This window comes from Cyprinodon tularosa, unplaced genomic scaffold (assembly GCF_016077235.1).
Source record: "Cyprinodon tularosa strain WSP-4 unplaced genomic scaffold, ASM1607723v1 ctg834, whole genome shotgun sequence".
Taxonomy (NCBI): domain Eukaryota; kingdom Metazoa; phylum Chordata; class Actinopteri; order Cyprinodontiformes; family Cyprinodontidae; genus Cyprinodon; species Cyprinodon tularosa.
In genome coordinates this window covers 113,542-132,687 of record NW_024039601.1, presented here as the reverse complement: position 1 = coordinate 132,687, position 19,146 = coordinate 113,542, and the positions used below count along the sequence as shown (strand labels likewise).

Here is a 19,146-nt window from a genome sequence, read left to right as displayed (position 1 = left end):
CCATTTTTACGGCGCTTCTGATCGATTTCTCTGTAAAAACAGCTCAAATAATCATGACAAGGTTGTAACATCCAGTTTAATCAGCAGCTGTTGTTTACAAAATTGTAAAATAAATAAATAGACTATGTCCTTTTTAAGCTGTTTTGTGTTATTTTTTTAAATGCCAAGAGAAATGGTCTTTTTCCAACTTTTGCCACTTAAGCTTGACAGAAATAAAAGTCAGTCACCAAACACAGTTTCCCAACTTGTGGTGTGTACTTTTTATTTTTCATTGCTGATATAAGAGGATGGAAACTGGCTGATAGCAGGGCACAAAAATTAATACTTTCTGAAAAGATGAGAGGGTAGACTTTCTGGTAAATCCCGTTCAATATGACAGATTACTGTATTAAGGACATTTCTAGTATATGACATGCTATCCCACACAACAATTTTTTAGATTTTGGAAACAGTTGTTCTTTATTTCCCAAAGATGTGGTAGGAGGAGAGGAGTGAATGTGTCACACTCCGGGTTCTATCCGGGTGCAAGCCAGTTTTTCTCTCTCTCTCCTCTGCAGGGATGGACGGGCAGGTGCACTACATCTGAGGTGATCACCACCCTTCTTAAGGAGCTGGAACCAGGAGGAGGGTGTCAGTTCGTTAACGCCACAGCGTTGGTAACAGACCAAACCCAAGCCTATTCCTAGTAAAAGTTAAACCCTAGTCTAAATCCATTTTTGATCCTTTTTCTGCAGAACCCTTGTTTCTGACCCCTGGACCCAGCCGTGAACCTTAGACCTTGGACCCTCCGCCTGAGAAACAACCAGGAACCCGAGAAGGATCTCGGGTTAACCACCATTCAGCCCTCCTTCCTGCAATCACCTGCCTGTCCACCCTCGAACCTCCAACCAGGGAGAGAGTACTGGTCAGCACACGGACCACCGGGGACACTTCCCCCCCAAGACCGGACCACAGCCTCTCTACTGTGAGTGTCACCCCCACCAAAATCTTCCAGCACAGTTTCCTCTCATTCACCAGCCTCTTCTTCTCTGCAGAAGCCCAGAAGAACCTGACCTGACCAAACTACTTCCAGTTCATGTCCACTGCCTTGTTTCTCAATAAAACTTCTTAAACCTTCTCCAGCCTCTGTAGTTGCTCTCGTCCAGAGTCACCTTCAATTATGACAGAATGTATATTTCAGCTGCCTGAAATAATCTGTTCCCCCTCCATAATATGGGAAGAAATTAATTAACCTGCAAATCATTAACTGTGTTTATTCCTCTCTTCATCAACAACAAATCCTGTAGATTTGGTAATATTTCTTCCATATTTACCAGAGTTATGAGAGGGAAATCATATATTTTAGCCACCTGATATAATCTGTTCCCCCTTTGATGCTCTTTATGAAATTTATTTTCTGTTTAAATGTTTATCTAACAATTTACAAATATTCCCAAAAACAAATTCAAACTAAAACCACTGGACTTTGTTTTCCAAGTTTGAAGATATTTTGCTTTCCATCCAGAAAGCTTTCTCAATTCAAAATGTCTGGAGCAATGCGACTCCAGACATTTTGAATTGAGAACCGAAAATACATTTCATAAAGATCATCAAGTCATATTTATTTTAATTATTTTGGATTTCAAAATATAAAATAATATATGTTTTAAGCATAATATAGCAAAATAATGACAGTTTAAACATTCGCAGGATTTGTTTATTTTTTTCCCATGTTATGGGGAATGGATTATATCATGTTACTAAAATACTTGATTTTCCTCTCATAACTTTGGAAAATAATAATCAAATGTCACCAAATCCAGAGGAATTGTTGTTGATGAAGAGAGGAATAAACACAGTTAAAGACTTACAGGTGAATTCCTTTCTTCCCATGTTATGGAGGGGGGACTGATTATTTCAGGCAGCTGAAATATCCATTCTCTCCTCCTCCTATATATTTGGGAAATAAAGAGCAACTGTGTGCAAATTCTAAAAAAAATTATGTTTGATAGCTTGTCGTATACTAAAAAAATTTCCTTAATCCAGTAATCTGTCATATTTTACATTAGAACTGGATTTACCCGAAAGTCTACCCTCTTATCTTCACCCTCAGGGCTAAGCCCCTGATCTCCTAGAATCCTAGATCCGCCCCTGCACTTAAGATTTATATAATATATCCTTAAAAAACTACCACAACAAGTTTTTTTTTACCAAGGAAAAGGCTATATCACATGAGCAGTAGGCTTTTTTTTTTACCACATTACTTTTTGCCTTCAGTAAACTTCAGTATATTTAATATATTTAATAATAGGAAACAAAATGTCAGCTGAAAGAGCGCCTCCTGGTGCCTGGAGATTAAACTTTTTATGAGATAACCGAAGCAGATTCGAACAGGTAGATTTTTTTTTGTTTTGTTTTTTTGACAATCAGTTAACAAATGGTTTTCAACACTTACACAAAATAACCGTACATATTTAAAGGTTTCTCATTTGTTATATAATTACTCGACATAGGTTGGACCCCCTGACCCACAGCATTGGTAAAATAAAAAGAGCATAATTTGCGCTTTGTCAGCGAGCTAATATATATTGAAAAAGTATATTTGAAAGTAGTTACAATTTGTCTTTTCTAAAATCCACCTTAGAACTTGGACGCCATGCGTTACATGTGGCCTTCTTGAAAGTGAAAGAAATAGGGCGAAATGGGTGTGTGTGGGGGTGGGGGGGGTGCGGATGGTTATGAGGACATTATGACTCGTTATTCATTTGGGTCTTAATTTTCAAACTTTCCTTTTTGTACTTTATTACCAACATCTTTGCCTTTTTCAGTTAAAAAAAAGTCACCCTGTTTTGAAATTGATGTAATGTCCCCAAAAATGTAATGCCTCTGTTATAAGCAAGACATCCATACCCATATTGATCTGAGCTATTTTTCTTTATATCATTGATGTGTTGATTTACACAAGCATGTTTTAAATGTTATATCTTCTTTCTGATGCAACTAAAACAAACGCAACAGGGCATCAAAACATGCGTGTTGATTTCTCTTACCTTTTCAGACATCAAATTGGACGTCTGTGTTATGCAGAATAAAAAGGCTTGGTAATCCTCAAACGTGAGCGCCACTTTCCAAATTCCTCTCCCCCGGCTCCCTGTAACTCCGGTGACTGCGCTGCGTCTCCCCTGGAGAGGCTCGATATTCCAAACGCGTCTTTTTGAACCAAATGCCCAATATCCGACCGAATTCACAGTAATCAAAAAGTACTTCAGATGATCATATCGTCATTTAGCAAAGCAATTTGTTACATAACAGTGTATAATTAGACGGAGGTGTAAGGTGGTAAATAATCGGACGCTGGCGCGCATTAAACGGCGGTGCGCATTTGGTCACCGCATTTCTTCCTCCAGTTCCCTTCTTCCCTCTGTCTGCTTTCAGCACCTGCAATCGCCCAAACTTAATTGGTAAGAGTGAAGAATAGAACTGTATCCAAGTTGAAAAGGGAGAGCTCCATCCGCGCAGGCAGGCGCGCTGCGCTTCGGTGAGGGCAGAGTAAACATGCGTCTTAGGGGGAAGGATGTGTGTTGTTGTAACACAACATTGAAAAAAAAAAAAATAATAATAAACTATTAAAATCAAGACGTCACAAAAAAGTGTTCCTCCTTGTATGGATCTTTGCGTTTACACCAACTTCAATAACACCATCCAAACGATCCCCATCTTTGCTCTGTGGTGCAGAGAAAACGGAGCTTCTCGCCGACAGTTGGCTTGAACGTGCATCTCTGCTGGACTAGTCCATGCAAACTCGGGGAATTCCTCAATAGAGACGCCCAAAATGAAAATAAAAAAAAGAGAGCTACAAAACGCGTACAGCCTTTGGCTCCAGAACGCAGCCTATACCAAATATCTCACCCGCCTGTTGCCATTATTTTATGTGAATCCAGCGCATGTTTCAAAGCGCAGGACTTTACCAGCAATCGTTAACAGTGCGTAGTACAAAGCAGGGACGCGCTCTGTGGGTGATTTCAGCTGAAAGACGCCTCTGAGCTGCACACTGCTGTTCATATTTCATTATAAGATGTTTAAACTATAAGGTGCGAATTTAGATGCATTAGATAAACAATTAACATATGCAATTTACAAACATTAATTTTATTTCCATAGTCTATGTGCTGGTTTATCTGTCCTTGGATACAGGTGGGGTGGAAAGTAAAAGGCCCTTTGAGGTGCAGCAAATTAATATTTAAACGGCAAGCGGGAACGCAGAAGGAAGCACAAAGAGCGTGTGCGCGCGTGGCCCTGTGTCGCGCACAAGTGAGGAAAGGAGGAACAGAAGCTAATACACAAGTTAATAATTTGTGCATTATGAGAGTTTATTCAGCATGGAAATATAGGGGGTTTACAACTTCAAGGAAAATGATAACTGATAGTGAGAGCTTTGGATACTTATGGGTCCCACAGAGGTCATAATACATTTTAGAGATGTTTATTCTCTATTAATGATTCGTTTGGATCCCTTGGTTGCTGGCTTTCCAAAAGCTAATTGATCTGACTTAGTTGGGGTAATTATACTTGTAGACAAGGACAGACAGATAATGAGGAAAGGAACTCAACTTCCCAAAAGTGTCAGATTGGTTGAAAGTTTGAGAGGACCAAATTGCAGACTGAAGCTGAAGGTAGTTTTTTTGCAGATTTAATAATCCAAAAAGGGCAACAGAAGCAAAAATCCACAAACACAAATCCACAAAATCCAACAAAATACTGAAATTCAGAAAATCTTACATAAAGGATAAATGAATAATGACGATGAACCAACAAACAGTGACTAAGCAGGAGGTGTATATATGGGAGACAGAAACAAAGACCAATTTTTATTTTTTTAACAGTGTCCTGCCTGGTAATGTGGAAATAAGAATAATTGTCTTGATTGCCAAAAAGAGAGCACGACAGATTTTGCTTTCACAAGTGGAGCAGTACTGCTATCGCCATAGCGTTCCGCTTGATTTTTGCATATGAATTGTTTAATTATAATACATGCAGGGAGTATTGCAGATTATATGGACACTGCACTGTAAGTATTACAGGAAATTAAAAACAGAAAAAAGGAGAAAAGATAAAAGAAAGAGGCGATAAAAGGGAGACAATGATAAAATGTCTTCAGTCTGCTTCATCACCTGCAAAGAGAGACGTAAAAAAGAACAGCACAACCAACAGATATAGTAAAAGACATACAATAAAGTAACACCTTGATTCTATCGCTGAAGTATAAATAGTATTATTTAATCTGACATGTACACTGTGGTAGCTGAAGATAAGAATATGGGCTTTCTGTATGGAAGTGAATCTCTAAGTACCTAGAACCAAAGCACCTGTAGTTTTTTGTGAGAGCGCACTTGTGCATGTAAAGTTTATCCAATGGGAAAATGCTCAATAGTGGTTGTGAAAAACCAAAGACTCGCCCCCCCCCGCCCCGAAGATCACCGAGGTGAGCGCCAGAGAACCCAAAGTCCAAGACGTCCAAAGGAATCCCAAGAGCAAAAGCGACCAGGAGCCAGGAGGGGCAAACCAAGGAAATCTGACCCCCCACCAAGGTAGGAGGAGAGACGGCCCCTAGGAAATTCCCCAATGCCGAAGCCCCCAGGAGCAAGGGGACAAGTACACGGGCTCCGCCAGCACCACCCGACACCGGGGCATCCACCCCCAAACACCGAGCACCACCAGTACACCGGCGAGCCAAAGCGCCAGCCAGCAGAGGGGGCAGGACGGGGGGGTAATGGGCTCTGCACTTATGGAAGACTTGAGATGGAGATTTGGAGCAGGTGTGGACAGAGGAATTAAGAAGGGAGCTGAAGGAAAGGAGAACTGACACAAGATGGCAACAGAGGGCAAACATGAAATACCTAAGACCTCAAATACAATAAAAATGACTAGAATAATAGAAAATGAAAATAAAACCATTGAAAACTCAAAGATAAAAATGAAACAGAACCAAAACCATGACACAAAGGTCCTAACTTTTCCTTCACTTCAGTACTATACCAGCAGGGTTTCTCACGTTTCTGTCTTTATTACTTGTACTGCCTGAGTGTAAAAAGGGGAGTTTTTAACAGATTTTAGGAGAATATCCTTTTAAGATATTATATGCTATGAAATTAGTAAAAGCAAAAATACTACAAAAACTCAAACCAAAGATACCAAAAAGGTGTAAGATTTTAGAACATCTTTTTACCAACTCTTTATCTGTTATGATTATATTGTTCTTGAGTTAAAATATACGATACCAAGTATGATCCTCTTAGTGTGTGACACAATGAACATGATTTGCTAGGTGGTTAACTGTAGATAATAATGATGGAGCCAAAGTTGGTGTGTTATCCTTTGTCTGGGTCTCTCCAGTGAGTTGTGACTGACACCTAACCTGTCAATAGTGTTTCCTTCCTCCCTCTTATTGACTGGATAGAGGCTCCTTTCATTGTTTTGACTGACTGGAACTTCTTAACAATGCTGCTTCCCTTTCCCTTCTTCTTAACACCAATTAGACTAAAGCTTCTATCACTCTCTCTTTTAATCTTGCTCTTAAATTGCCTAGAAATGATCTCATTCGGGTATACTAGAACAGGATTTTTTTTGGTGAGTAATTTATAAATCAGTCCATTTGATATAGCCTTTTCTTATAATTTTGAGGATAATGGCTGACAGACAATGAAGACAAAAAAAATCAATAGTTCAAAAAAGAGAAAATAACATCAAATCAATGAAACAGTATCTTAAAGACAAAAAAAAAAAAAAAAATATATATATATATATATATATATATCAGGCTTCTGAAAGGTATCACTATTAGTTTTGGGCTTTATTGGCATGGATATCTTCTTAAGTGAGGTGTTGTATAAAGGCGATCAACCTGTGGCACTGCTCTATTTGAAGCCCACGTTGCTTCAGATCACCAACTATCACTGTTGTCTGTCACCTTCCTCTTGAAAATACCCTCAATCCTTCAGATAAGGCCATTTCGCTGTTCTATCAAGCACAGGAAAACCATGGTCACTGATCCAACTTTTATTAGTATTAACTGTAGGCAGGCGCCAAGTCTTGCTGAAAAATGAAATTAGCATCTCCATTAAGCTTGTCACCAGAAGGAAAAGATTGTGCCAGATTCCAGGAACATGGCTGCATTGATTGTGATCATCAAAAGACCCAGTGGACCAACAAAAGCAGATGACATGCCGCCAGAAATCATTCACTTTGGGAATTTGCCTCCTCTCTTTTCATCTGAATCTGACACCTTCAAATTTTACTTTCATTTGACAAAAGGACTTAAGAACCATGTGAACAGAGCGGACCAGCTGTTTTTTCCTTAGTCCATGTATTACCTCTCATGCTGTTTCAGGACAGGAAGAGATTCACATAAATGTATATTTAAATTTTATATTTGTAGTCCATGTGTGAGATTCATCTGATGTAGTTGCCCTTGATGTGGCAACTAGCCTCAGACCTCTCTTTGTGAAGCTCCATCATATACTTTAATGGATTTGGCTTGCTGCTCTTTTTCACACCTTTCTGTTTCAGTAGTCATCAAATAATTGTCATAAATTTCCCTTTGTGTATCTTTCATATCTATTGCAAGGATTGGAAATCCCAGGTTCTGAGGGATGATATAGTCTATATACAATTTATTTTATTTTTTTTATTTATGTGTTTATTTGAACAGGGACAGTGCACATTAATAAACATTTCTGTAAATGAGCCAGTGTTAGCTAAGTAGCTAATTTTCAACTGTAGTCCCTGGGCAAGGTTTAAAATGCCAACATAATAAAAACAACAACATTAAAAATTAGTGCAAACAATAAAATACATAGTTAGTAATCTACATAAAAGTTGGACATTGATCTGTAAAAAAACAAAGACGTTATTATAAATATAAGATTTAAAAAACATTGATAAAAGTGCATCAGACAGGCAGACAGAAGTTATTGATTATGATTACAGGTTTGATTCTCCTGTAACCATGCTTTTAACTTGTTTTTGAAAGTTCTGTATGTGTCTGCATTGCGTATATGAGTTGGAATGGTGTTCCAGGACTGAGCTGCTCGCACTGAGAAGGCTGACTGACCAAATGAGCTTTTTCTCAGTGGGACTGTAAGGTTATTTGAAGAGACAGATCTGGTGAGTCTGCTACCTTGTGTGAAAAAAGCAGTAAGTGGTGGTGGAGCAAAGCCATGTAAAATTTTAAAGACCAAATTTGCATCATGAAATGTAACTAAATTTTCCCAGTTTAGCAGGACATATATATATATATATATATATATATATATATATATATATATATATATATATATATATATATATACACAATATATATATACACTATATATTGTATGTATAGTGTACCAGTGTTGTATAGTAACGAAGTAAAAACACTTCACTACTGTACCTAAGTATATTTTGGAGTACTTTATACTTTCCAAGAGTATACATTTTTTTGAGAACTTTCACTTTTACTTCACTACATTTACGAACTTAATTGCATACTTTTACCCCGATACATTTTCAATGTTTGGTTTAGTTACTAAGTAAAAAAAAACAAGAAAAAAAACAAGTGAGAGAGCGAGAGAAACGCAAGTGTTTTGACCCCACCCTCTGACTACAAAGTCGGGTCTTGCCCTGGGCTTGTTCATCAACACCAATAGGATATAGATTGGTCACTAGGCACTAATGTGAAATCTTGAGCATTGTTTTCAGTTCCACACGTGGTGTATTTAGCTTAAGCTAAATGTTGACTGTAGCAGGCTTTTGAAGATGAACAGAAGATTATACAGTTTCAAGTGATAATGGGGTTATGTGCAAGGATGACCACAAGGGGTGGATAAGATTTGGAGGGGAAGAAAAAAGTCAAGGGCAAAAGTATGGAGGGGATGAGGGGCTTGTGTTTACAAAGTGTTTAAGATTTAGTTAATTGGCCTGAAGTGCATCTTTTTTTCTCTGGTGTCATGTAAACTTAATTTCAGCACTGCCTTTTTTTACGTTTTAAGGTAGTTTTACAAAAATTGTCTTCCTCTTCAGATGCCAAATAAGCTGAAGTTCCCTCCCTCCCATTTATTTTTCTTTTGTAAAATGACCTGTTATGTGTGTGCCTTTTGTTTGTGAAGTACAGTAATTTACAGCTTTTTTTTTCTTCATGTTGGCCGCGTTTACAAAAGGTGCTTCAAACTGGACTCCCTCGTCAGATGCCAGATAAGCTTCCATTTTTTCTTTTTTTGTAATAATGTCAATAACAGTAGCAGGAATAAAACTTGGTCTAATTTTATTCTACACTTGGTTGTGTATATTATTTTAAGTGAATTTAACCTTCAAAGTTTACCAAAATGTAAAAAAAAATGTAATTCAAACTGCACTTACATTTTACTTATACTTTTCACTGCATTACTTGAGTACATCTATTTTTACAGTAATTCTTATACTTAAGTACAAGCCATTTCAGATACTTTAAGACTTTTATTCAAGTAATATTTCAGTCAGTGACTTGGACTTTTACCAAAGTCATATTTTGGAGAGGTACTTATACTTTTACTTGACTACGAGATTTCAGTACTTTATACAACACTGTAGTGTACTATATACAAAGTAGGTTATGCGTTAATGCAATGCAGGAGGTCTGGAGATGCTACCTTGGTGTATCTCCTAGATCCACCAAAGTGTCCTTGGTCCAACACACCTGAATTAAGTATTTGAATGATTAGGAGGACTTTGGAGAAACTGACTGCATACTGAAGAGACACTTCAGCCGTTTGATTCAAGTGTGTTGGCCGAAAGACAGATGTAAGAATTTCAGGATTCTGGCCCTTGAGGACTGGAGTTTCCCACCTTTGATATATAAGCATAGTGATGTTTAGTTGGTGATTTGGCCCAGTTTAAATTGTGTCTGCTTGGTAATCACTCTTGGCAATTTAAACGGTTACTTTAGCAGGTGTGCAAGTCACAATAAAAAATACAGTAAGTTTCTTGAAATAAAATCTTGTCCAGTCTGCATTTGTGTACTTCATAACCCACATGATTTTTGTTACTGAATTTATCTGAAAACTGTGCTGATTAATAAACAAAAGCTTTGGTTAATCCTATTGAAAAACGCATGTGATTAATAACAAAAAAGATAGATCTTTATATTCTGTGTACATAACCAATGTAAGTCAAAAGCACTGGTTTGGAAGACTAAGGTGTCCCTGAAGAACACACTCAGAATAGAGATGCTGTCTTGTACTGTAAGTAAATAAACAATGGTTTGCAGTAAAACACCAAAACAATTGTCCTAGTTAAACCTATGTGTTACTGGCACACCTGGGAGGAAATAATGTTATATAATGCTCACTAGTTTCTGAATAGGTCAAGATGACCATTTGGAGAGTTTGGTCAATTCTATGTCCAACATTTTAATAATTTAGGCTGTCAATGGATTACCAAAATTAAAAATAAAAGCCTATAGGGCTGCACAGTGGAACAGCTTGCAGCAGCCAGCGTTCTGTCAGATGAGCATACCCAGTCAGATCAGCACACCCACAGTCAATACCCTTTTATCCCTTTAGTTTATCCTTTTAGTCTTATTATTTTTCTGCACATGACTAAAAGGATACATGCCCTTTGAGGTAGTATAAAGTCTATTTTTCATACAAAACTGAAAGGATAAGTGCAAATCAGACATCTAGTGCATGCGTATTGATTATGGGTATGCTGGTCTGACAGGGTATGCTCATCTGACAGAACACTGGCTCGGTTTATAACACGCAGTTTTTATTTTCTTCCTGTGCATATCTGGGTTCTCTCTGGGTATTGCATCTTCCTCCCACAGTCCAAAACCTTGACCGTAAGGTTGACTGTCTACAAACTGACCTTAGGTGTGAGGGTGTACCTGTCTAGCCCTAAGAGTGAGGACCATTGTTCCAATTTCACCATCAAATTGAGGACCAGTTGTTGCAATGTGATGACATTTTGTCGGTCCACACATGCTATTTTGCTAATGGTTAGGTTTAGGGCTAAGATGTTGTTGGGTTAGGGTTAAGGTGAGGTATGCATTGGTAATGGTTAGGTTTAGGGTTAGTTTTAGGGTTAGGGCACAGAAAGGGTTGAAAATGACTGAAAATCAATGGAAGTCATTGGAAGTCAACACATGGTCCTCACTACAATGGCAGAACGAGTATGTGTTTGTATGTGTGTGTGTGTGTGCTCTTGGTTCTATGTCTCTGTGTTGACCTGCGATGGAGTGGTGACCTGTCCAGGGTGTAACCCGTCATTTGCTCAAAGACTGCTGGAAATAGGCACCTTGATCCCAACAGAAAAGCAGTAGAAGATTGATGGATTAAAGATAAGCCCAGCAGTTAAACAACTAAACTGTTCAAAAATCTATTTTTTGGTAACACAGGACATGCATGGTTCATTGGTTTTTGTCATTGTTATTGGTGGTTATATAAATACTTTTGGTATTTTAAGATGTTCTCTAAAGGGTACAGACTTTTTAATAGGTACATTGCGCAAGAGACAGTCAGATTAATTTTCTGTTCAGTCCCTACATAATTTGTCTTCTTCTGTAGCATCTCTTTATTTTGTCACTTGTGATGACATAAAAACAAATGGAAAGCAGCACTGTGATATATCAAAATCAAATTGTATTACACTCTGTCCGTTTCCAATATTAGAACAAGGAAGGTCAGTTGTTTTCTGAGACACCATAGAAATATCCTTCTCAGAAAGTTAAATCAGCTTTTATGTACCTTGGTCACGCTCATGCTGTCCCATCAAAGCTTAGTTGTCTCTTTTTACATCAGGACTTCATACCACTGATGGACTTCAATAAATAGGACAGGGTGCATGCGGTAATATATTGCAAGCAGAAGTGAAACAATGCACCATGATTGATTTTTATTCTAAGCTTCCTGTACAAATCTTTCTAGGGCAAACTTACAAGGTGAGCAAAGATAGAACAGGCTATATGAAGCCTTAGGGAATATATATTAGAAACAAAATCTGCTTTAACAGAATCATCTTTGTCATAATTCAGGTGAAGAAAGTCAGACAGAAATGTGTAAAAAAGTAGTAAGAAGGGTCCTTAGTGAAAATATAAAGCATATTACATTTGCCTCCTTACCAGTTCAAAAAGCAACAATATCAAAGTCTGTGTGAAAAATACAAGCTAGCCAAGGTACCCAAAAGAAGGTTTAAATCATTGATCCGGTACACCATCAATATACAAGCTATGATAATACCAAAGATTGAGGAGTCCTTCAGTATTACCTCTTTAATGGGTTTTAAATCTTATGTTGTTTCTGGTACAATAACTCCTGCATTATGTGCAACTCACTTGAACTTTATATGTTTTTAATGGTTGTCGTTCTAATGTTTTCTGTTTTTTCTGCTCTTTCTAATAATAAAATCTAAACAGAGCTTGGTCTCAGTCTGTTTTTTATTTAGTTAAATAAAAAAAACAACATCAACGAAAAAGACAATAACTTATTTGGAAGTAAACACAAAATAATACATGATTTTTTTTTCATACCAGTTTAAAATTAGAAAAGCATTTCTCGCTTGTCACGATACCCCTAGACCAACAAAAGTGTATCAATTTGCCTTTTGAAATCATCTAATTTTGTTCTTTTCAAAATATCAAACTGTACCATCTACTTTTTTAGGGTTTAACTTTGAAGTCACTAGAAAATAACATAGTTTGTATTTTATTATAGTTAGGAATTATATATTTAAGTTGCTGTGGGCCCTGAATTATCAGCTTTAACTCAACCCTGTCATATTTACTCAAACAGTATTCCAGTCACAAGCATTGAGGAAACTGGTCAAATATTGAAAAAAGCCTTCCGAAAGAGGTTTACTCATTAAAATAAGAACTGGCTCCAGTTTGTCCTTCAGAAAGTCACCTCATCACCCTGTGACAATGCATTTGCAACACTCTGACAATCTTAGATCTCAACTTGACAAGGCTATCATCACCAGCTCCTCTTCAAAGCTATATGTTACTTGTTGTTATCAAGCACTCACTGAAGCAAAAGCCTAAACAAGTATCCTTGTTTGTGGATATTTTTCACACTGCTGTTAAATGGCTCAATTAACTTATTTACAATTTTTCCATCCCTGGACTGACCTTCATTGGGATTTCCTAATACAGTAGACCATTAAAATACATCAGCAGGGGGATCTTTACTTATTGTTTTTGCTTTGCACCATTTGAACTAGCATTTGTTTCTGGTCAGTTTTAGTAACCTTGAGGTTTAATTTTTTTTATTGGGATAAATGCAAATAGTATAAGATAATTTATGCTGTTTGCCTTCCTGTCATCAGCGCCAGATTATTCAAGCTGTTTCGGTTTGATTATCTCTTGTTTTAAATTAAGTGTTTTTGTCTTTTTGATTCTGATCTGTTTTCTACCTGTCATTATTTTATCAAAAGCTCGGACCCACATGCAGAGAAACCAAAACAGAGAGACCAGGGAAAAAATTTAACAGGTTTATTGAGAAGCTTGTGGAAATTCCAGTGTTGCTCTGAACACTGCTCAACCGGAACTGAAAGGTGAGGGGAAGACACTGCTGTTAGTTCATGTTCAGTGGGACAATTGATTCTCGAACTTGAAGAGGAGAAAAGGTTTGCAGACTCACGTTTCCAGAAAAGTGGTTGACTCTTTGACTCCAGTCGGTGTGGGGTGTTCCAGTGTTTGTCTCATTCGGTGGAGGGCGGACAGGGTTTACCCAGAATGCGGTTGCTTGTAGGAGAGCTTTACAGGGGCTATCCAGAGCAGTGTAGAACGTTTCTCACCCAGTGCAAAATTCATTTGGAGGTGTAGCCCGCCACGTTTCCATCCGATCGAGACAAGGGGGCTTATGTAATTTCGTTGCTAGCTGGTGAGGTAAAGTTATGGGGAGCGTCGGAGTGGCAGAATAACTCCTTTCTGTGTGAATCTTTTGAGGGTTTCTCTGAGGAGCTAGTCCGTGTTTTCAGCCCCATTCTCCCAGCAGAGAGGATTCTAGGGGATTATTGATTTTGAAGCAGGGAAATCGATCAGTTTCAGAGTACATTATGGATTTCCACCTGTTAGCTACAGAGAGTCCATGAAATGAGGCAGCTCTGATGGACATCTTAGCCTGACTGCCTTAGGGGGATTGGCGGCCTAGTGGTTAGGGCAAAGAGCTTGGAATCCATAGGTTCTGAGTTTGAGCCCCACACCCACAAATTAGCACTCTTGCTCCCGCAAAGATCCTTAACCACATTCTGCTCCCTGGGTGCCACACAATGGCAGCCCACTGCTGCTCAAGGGGATAGGTTAAATGCAGAGACTTCATTTTGTTGCTTTGTACTTGTGACAGTGTTATTATTACAATAAAAAGCTGAAAAAAAATCTTCATCACGGGACTCTGAGAGAGGATCAAGAATGAGCTCACCTCCCGTAAATATCCTCATTGTCTTAGAGAGCTTGAGCAGTTTGCTTCACCGGATCGACCTCTGCCTTCAGGAGCAACGAAGGAAGCAGACTCCTGCTGCTCGTCACTTCCCCTCCACAGCAGTCTCGCATGATCACCGGAGGACTTCGGAACCCCTTCGCGCCACTAGCCCAGAGCCCATGCAGCTGGGACGTTCGTGTCTCTCCAAGGAGGACAAGGATTGCCGTTACAGGTTTCGGCTCTGTCTCTACTGGAGGAGAGCAACATTAGTCAGACCTGGCCCAGTAAAAGGTTGGGCTCAGTAGAAGAGGGAAGGATCCTGCTGAGCTGAGCCAGACTATCTGCCTCCCCAGAGTTTCTGCTTCCTGTTACACTGTCTGTTGGATCACTCAGCCACAGTTTGTCAGCCTTTCTGGACTCTGGAGCTGAAACTGAGTTCATGGATGGTGACCTTGCCAGGCAACTCTGCATCAGGTTACTCCCCACACCGAACTCACGCAAGGTAGTAGCCCTCGATGTCCACCATTTTAATCTATCATCCGTTTTGAGTGAACCTGTGAGCTGGTGGTGTGCCCCTGCTCATCTGTGTAATTGGCCCCGTGGCTAATTACCATGAATCTGCTTCACCTGGTACCCACAGCCATTTATGCTGTTTGCTCTCCTGCCACCAGCACTATTCAAGCTGTTTTGGTGTAAGTAACTCTAGCATTAAAGTAAGTGTTTTTGTCTTTTTGTTTCTGATCTGTTTTCTGCCTTGGATACCTCTTCGGCTCTTTGATCTCCTGGTCTGTGAAACTGTTTTGGACTGTACTTACGCTTTGGATTATCCCTCACGGACACTGTTGCTTGCTCGCTGTTAGCTGGCGATAACTCCTCTGCACTCTGTGCTCTGAAACAGTAACAACTCTGGGTAGTGGCCACCACATTTTGTTGTTTCAACAACTGTTAAAACCTCTCTCTGTCATGATCAGGTAGGTTTTCCTAGCCCAAATGCAGAACTCACAGACTCAGAGGCAGGATAAAAGTCCAATAGTTTATTGAAACAGACTAGGTTCTACCTGGGAGGCAGAGAGGACAAAGCAGGTTAGGTTCAGGTCCAGGTTTACAGGTTTACAGGTTCTGGTTCAGGTTCAGGTTCAGGCAGGCAGGCAGGCAGGCTGGCTCGGGCTTGCTAACCGCTCAGAGTGGAGCTCTCACCCAGCTTATAAAGGGAGAGCTTAATAATGAACTGATGGGGATCAGCTGAGAGCGCTGAGCACCAGCTCCCAGGAAAGGATCCACGGCGCCCTCTGGTGGGCAAGCCTCTGGATCCCAACAGATAAACAGAAGCCCACAACAAGGGATCCACGTCGCCCTCTGGAGGGCAAACCTCTGGATCCCAACACTCTCATTGTTCTGGGTATTCCGTTTTCTGGTCATTACAATATAAAGTTTAACCTCAGTGTAAGAGACATATTTTTGAGGGCCCTATTTTCTTGTTGGTTGCTTAAATGCACAGAGGCTCAAACTTTAACAACAACCTCACAAAAAAACTGACAGGCAGCCTCCTGCTGCTCCAGAGCACAGGGGAGATAGCATTTGAGAACAGACTGAACAACTAATTAATGCACAACATATTCATGAAATCAAGTACATTTTTTGAGCATCTATAATGCAGCTTAATGACTAAATTGATCAAATTTAACAATGAATATTTGACTGATTATTTTACAAGATCTTACAAGATTTAGTTGTCCTGGTACTAAATGAAGAATCACCACTGGTTCCATCCTAGCTAGCCAATGTGTTTCAGTGTAACACAAACATATACAGTTGCTTATTGCCACGGCCAACAACTTAACTAACATTCATGCCTTTGAATTAAGGGGGGAAATCATAGAACTCCAGCAAGGCCCCCTTTGAGTCACAACTGTTTAACATGGACCATATGAAAACCCAGCAAAGAAGACATTACTAAAGCTATACATTTTAGACATTCCAATAGTGCGAAAACAATTCTTAACACAGCCTTGTGCAGCTCATATATTTTACCAAAGGGTTAGCATTTGGAAATCAAATAATTAGTATCATGGATGCATTTAATGTGCTGTCTTGAGACATATGTGTGAGTTTTGTTTTATTGACAAGATAAAAATTTACACAGAAAATAAATTTTACTGTCTCTATAGTTTAGTTCCCATTTAACAACAATGCAAGACTAACATCAAGAGTGAGTACAATTTTCTTAGTTTATATGTTATTTGATTATGATTGATTAATTCTGGCATTTCTCTTACCTATTTATAACAAATAAATATTGTTTCTAGAAAGTTATGGCATTAAAACCAGGGTTTTTTTCTGGTCTGAGAAGAAAGAAAGAAAAATGGTCTTTGTCTCATGCTGACTATCTGCAATTTTAGCAAATTGATACAATGCTCAACATTTCGTTGTCAAGATTCACCTTGTGTTTTTTGTGCAATGAAAATAAAGGAAGTCTAAGTCTTACAGGTAAAATTGATTAGATTGATATTCCTTTCCACTCCTTTTAAATAAGCATATAAAATGGTGCACAAAGTGATCCAATGTTAATACATATGAACTTTTTAAAATAAGTAGCCTAAATGAAATTTCCGTTGACTTTCAAGTGTGGGGAAGAAGCCAGGCAGAGCTGCCAGACTAAAATGATAATGCGTTTAAAATGCGTTCATTTCAGCATGAGGACTTGGACTAGCTTACCAAACCAATAGCATTGCTTAACTGACCCTAAATGTATATAAGAGGATTTTTCTGATTATTTGGGGAGACCAGCCGTCTCCACTTAAAAAAAAAACATGCACAATCCTGTACCCGCTCCAGCAAGGGAACACCTATTAAACATGTGCAAGAGCATGCACCTGCTCAAGGATGTGCAGGGATGCAATGATAAGACAGTCGCTCGGATGGATCTCATTTCACCCATATTTATATATAAAAAGTTTCCCCGCAAATAAGACTACTGGTACAAAATCATAACATGCTTCTAAGTGTGTGCTGCAGAGAAAATTTTTACATAGTTGAGGGGTAAATAAGGATCTGATGATACTGATGGTGGTCAGAGGGCCCGGTGGCGCCAGTGTACGGCAGCCCCGCTTCTGTCAGTGAGCCCCAGGGCAGCTGTGGCTACAATGTAGCTTGCCACCATCAGTGTGTGAGTGTGTGTGTGAATGGGTGAATGAATGTAGTGTAAAGCGCTTTGGTCAAGTCTCCTAACTTGAATAAAGGCGCTATATAAGTACATGCCATTTACCATTTACCATGTATAACTACTAACGACGCAAATTACAAAATAAATAAACTTATCTTCCCTGTAAAGTTATATCATTGAGGTAGATAACTTTTACTAGTGGTGATGTGAAATTAATTCTCCAAATAGCATGCCCAACTTACCTGTCGAGTAGAAATCCCGACCTGTGCTTTCAGTGTACGCCATCGCATGAATGAATCTTCCAAACACACACTGGTCTTGTTTCTCTCTTTAAATGCCTTCCTCTTCATGTCATGCACTTCGTAGACGCTTTTTCTCTTACGACTCTGTGTCATTTTCAGAGAACCGTGGTGAGAAACGCAAGCTTGACTGGATGACAATATAGCTCACCACACATCTAAACCTGAAATTGTGCATGCACAGAAAAACTATAGCTAGCTGGGGACGAGTACATAGGATGGCTTTACATAAACACATCACCAGAATGATTAACAATTAGGAGGAACACTTATTTTGATGATCCACCCAGATATAAAAGATCATCCTTTATACCTCTCAATGAGCTTGTTAGACATCTTTTGCTTCTCTATGAGGCCTAAAAATACAAGAGTGATATTTTTCTGAGTGGTAAGTATGAGAAAACTTCTACTGTTAGAAGGAGTTGATTTGATTTACTTGAATCTTCCACACTTATTTAGAACTGTTATAAAATATTATTGATTAGCTGATGCTTAAGTTTGTTACTCATAACGTGTGACAGAAGTAGAACTTTATGTATGACTTTTCCAACTATCTTTTGCTCGAAACTGTTATTTGAAATGAGTGAATGAAAATTGTGGATGTAATTTGAAAAAGTGACTGTCAACAGCCTCCTTTAGTTTTGCGATGTTCATAATAGTGTCTCTTATTATTATCTTGGTGATCATAATGATACATTTATTTCACAAAAGCAAGATAATAATTGTTTATTTTGTGTTCTAAATAAACTTAGATAGAGGTATACTTGATGTAGTTTATATATGTGCTTTCAAGTTTTGTATGTGAAATACTGTAGTGTCTTCGTCTTGGAAATTCAAGATTTTTGATACTATAAGTAAATCACTCAAAACTTGAAAAACTATAAATGTATTATTTTCCAGTCAGAAGGTCCCAAAGGTAGGCCCACTATAGTAAATGACGTCTAAAAGCACAACATATGCAAAAATACATCCACAAACATAAATGAGGTCAAGGATGGTACCAGAGAGAAGAAAAAAACAACAACTAAACAGTCTTTTTTGACTTTTACATTTGTGCTGGTAAAGTTATTGTGGTTTAATTACTAACCTGGAACTTTTAAAATAAGACTTTAAAATAGATTTTAAAAGCTGGGGAATATTTCTTGTGAGACATAGTTATGTTGTTATGAATTGCAATTTGTATCGCTGCATGCAGATCTATTCATGAAAAAGTCCAGTTAAGAAAATCGAAAATATAGTGCTTTGTAGCTTAGTTACCAGTAATTGTTTACCATGA

General features: G+C 38.5%; 1 protein-coding gene across 1 annotated transcript in view; it reads right to left on the bottom strand.

Annotated features, from left to right (window-relative positions):
* LOC119774839 (voltage-dependent T-type calcium channel subunit alpha-1I-like) overlaps positions 1-3,953 on the bottom strand; it is a gene marked incomplete at its 3' end in the record, with an annotated part of 204,036 nt that extends 200,083 nt beyond the window's left edge. Inside the window, exon 1 of the mRNA XM_038272535.1 lies at positions 3,030-3,953. The remainder of the gene's footprint in view (positions 1-3,029) is intronic.
* Positions 3,954-19,146: the final 15,193 nt, after the last annotated feature.